This window comes from Glandiceps talaboti, chromosome 6 (assembly GCF_964340395.1).
Source record: "Glandiceps talaboti chromosome 6, keGlaTala1.1, whole genome shotgun sequence".
NCBI classification, from domain to species: Eukaryota; Metazoa; Hemichordata; class Enteropneusta; family Spengelidae; genus Glandiceps; species Glandiceps talaboti.
Genome location: NC_135554.1, coordinates 8,640,564 through 8,644,514, shown reverse-complemented (window position 1 = coordinate 8,644,514; position 3,951 = coordinate 8,640,564).

The following is a 3,951-nucleotide window of genomic DNA, read 5'->3' as shown; positions in this document are numbered from 1 at the left end:
GTTACAATATACATGCCCTATTTTCTCTCATGTGAAAATTTAACTAACAACTAACAACTCAGTGTGAAGACTACTAACTGCAAGATTGGGAAAGATTTGTAATGACTTCCTTTACTAACATCCCAAACAGATAAAAAATATCCCCACATTCTCAATCACTGTTTTTTCCTCCCCTACCCCATGTAAAAAAATTACCAATTTTACAATCTCTGAAAATGAGAGAGAATTTGAAAGTAACATGTCCACAAAGGATACATACAGGAACTGTTTTATCCAACACCTATGTCTGAGACCTTACCTTTGATCCTGGCCAAACTTTCCAGGTTTTTATAGCTATTGTTACCCACAGTTCACAAGGGTGTTAAAGATTGCTGGACCCCCACCCCCACAAGCAAGCTCCACTTTGATAAAATATTCCAAAACACAAGTTTTCCCATTTTCCAAAATGTTTCAAATCTTGAATCTAATAGTACATTTTTAAACATAACCTCAAATCAAGCCTTAAAAGACTGCAATGTAGGAGCAATTGGGGAAACTTTTAGTCTGTGAATGGCAAGTAAAATAGTATGGTCTTCTCTAGTCTCGGATTGGACAGGAATGGAATGGAAAATAGTCTGGTCTAGTTCAGTCTTGGAATGGAATGGAATGGAAAACAGTTTGTTTAGTTCAGTCCTTGAATGGAATGGAAAACAGTCTGGTCTAGTTTAGTCTCAGAATGGAATGGAAAACAGTCTGGTCTAGTTCAGTCTTGGAATGGAATGGAAAACAGTCTGGTCTAGTTCAGTCTTGGAATGGAATGGAAAACAGTCTGGTATAGTTCAGTCTTGGAATGGAATGGAAAACAGTCTGGTCTAGTTCAGTCTTGGAATGGAATGGAAAACAGTCTGGTCTAGTTCAGTCTTGGAATGGAATGGAAAACAGTCTGGTATAGTTCAGTCTTGGAATGGAATGGAAAACAGTCTGGTCTAGTTCAGTCTTGGATTGGAATGGAAAACAGTCTGGTCTAGTTCAGTCTTGGAATGGAATGGAAAACAGTCTGGTCTAGTTCAGTCTTGGAATGGAATGGAAAACAGTCTGGTATAGTTCAGTCTTGGAATGGAATGGAAAACAGTCTGGTCTAGTTCAGTCTTGGAATGGAATGGAAAACAGTCTGGTCTAGTTAGTCCCCGCGGACGAAGTCCGGAACGGGGACTTATGGATTGGGTTCCGTCTGTCCGTCCGTGCGTCCGTCCGTGCGTCCGTCCGTCCGCAGCCGTTTCTTGGAGATGCCTGTACCGATTTTTTTCAAACTTGGTACAGGGGCAACATGCTATGGCATACATATGCACGTCAATTTGTTTTATGATACGATCCAATATGGCCGCCTAGCAGCCATTTTGTTTGCGAATTTTCCCTGTCTAAAGCCATAACTCAGACATGCTCACACAGATCTCATTCAGAGTTGGTATTAGGACAGTGTTCTATGGCATATATGTGCATATTCATTGTTGTCATGATACGATCCAATATGGCCGCCTGGCAGCCATTTTGTTTGTGAATTTTCATGTCCAAAGCCATAACTTAGACATGCTTGAACAGATCTCATTTAAAGTTGGTATTAGGACAGTGTTCTATGACATACATGTGCATATCCATTTTCATTGTGATACAATCCAATATGGCTGCCTGGCAGCCATTTTGTTTGTGAATTTTCCATGTCCAAAGCCATAACTCAGACATGCTTGAACAGATCTCATTCAGAGTTGGTATTAGGACAGTGTTCTATGACATACATTTGCATATCCATTTTCATATTGATATGATCCCCCATACCCGAACAATCCTTTCTTGTTGTAGGCATGTTCCATGTCCGACAAGCAGACACAACATATCTAAGTCTGTTTGATTTAGGTTCACAAGTGTTGTTGCATGATCAGAGTAGTGCTAATTCCTTAAAACCCAATCATAGCGGGGACTATGTCATTCTCAATGGCTTGTTCAGTCTTGGAATGGAATGGAAAACAGTCTGGTCTAGTTTAGTCATGGAATGGAATGGAAAACAGTCTGGTCTAGTTCAGTCTTGGAATGGAAAACAGTCTGGTCTAGTTCAGTCTTGGAATGGAATGGAAAACAGTCTGGTATAGTTCAGTCTTGGAATGGAATGGAAAACAGTCTGGTATAGTTCAGTAAATGAAACGCAAAGTAGTCTGGTGAGTGCACTGTATTGAACGGGGTACAATTGTGATGTAAGGGTTGGTACTGGTAAGTCACTAAATCTGTCCACACAAGCTAGACATGGATATTACACTGATACATCATATAGCAGATGGCTGCCAATAGAGGGCCATGTGTAACAAACGATTGGATGTATACCGCTAATTAACAACCAGTGTTTTCTTTGGTTAAACCATAGACCCTCCACGCGTCTATATGTAAACTCTTCTAGCTGCACTTGATCTTCACTCCTATTGCAAACTCACTTTTGTAATGCAATATTTTGTTAACTCTTTATAAGCAGCTTAGATTCCCAAATGATGACATTTTCTGCACTACAAGATCCTCCAGTAATATACGTATAGTGACGTCATTGTTGCACATGCTTTGAAAAAGGAGGTCTCTTTGGCAACTACTGCAAATCGTGTTTGTTGTATGCCTCGATGTGAAGGGCGCCCTCACACATTGAATATTGTAGGGCACATTATGCACATGGCCCAGATTTCAGTGATAATGTCATATCATCTTTAGAACTATTGAACCTTGGTCATGCTCAGGTAATGCAAAAAAGTTAGACTCTCCATTCCCACTCAGCTGAAAAAGTTGCCATTAGATTGTAAGTCAAGACAACCTGACCAAAATATACACATACCATTATATCACTTTCAAACAACTGGACTGAACAGAATCACAAAATGACAATGATAAGGATTGTACAGATATTTGGCTATCTGGCTTGAAAATGACATAGCAAGAACATAAATTGTCAAGCCAGTATGTCAAGTCAGATAGCCAAGTCTCTGGGCTATACTGTCAAGTCAGTATATCGTCAGATATCCAAGTCTCTAGGTTATACTGTCAAACCAGTATGTCAAGTCAGATAGCCAAGTCTGTGGGCTATACTGACAAGCCAGTATGTTGAGTCAGATAGCCAAGTCTCTAGGCTATACTGTCAAGCCAGTATGTCAAGTCAGATAGCCAAGTCTGTGGGCTATACTGTCAAGCCAGTATGTCAAGTCAGATAACCAAGTCTCTGGGCTATACTGTCAAGCCAGTATGTCAAGTCAGATAGCCAAGTCTGTGGGCTATACTGTCAAGCCAGTATGTCAAGTCAGATAGCCAAGTCTGTGGGCTATACTGTCATGCCAATATGTCAAGTCAGATAACCAAGTCTCTGGGCTATACTGACAAGCCAGTATGTCAAGTCAGATAGCCAAGTCTGTGGGCTATACTGTCAAGCCAGTATGTCAAGTCGGATAGCTAAGTCTCTGGGCTATACTGTCATGCCAATATGTCAAGTCAGATAACCAAGTCTCTGTGCTATACTGTCAAGCCAGTATGTCAAGTCAGATAGCCATGTCTCTGGGCTATACTGTCAAGCCAGTATGTTAAGTCAGAGAGCCAAGTCTCTAGGCTAGCAGACTTTGAACCAGACTTCTTATTGGCTGGGATTTGTTTAGGGGTAAATATAATAGATTTGGAATCGTGGTGGCTGGTTGGTTAGTAGAATGGCCAGCTTGGAATCTGTGGATAACAGGTTCGAGCCTCACCACTGTTGTTACTTTCTGAAAATGGCTAAAGTCCTTGTGCAGGATTTGAACCATCATTGTGTCTGTCATGCTGCTGATGATGCATATTTTATTATTAATTGGGAACCTGGTAGGATAGATGTTATTTTGTGAATGCTTTAATTCAACTAGGCTACCATGGATTGTATGCTCTCAAGGGAGTTGAGGAAGTATTTGAAAAGGCTGTTAA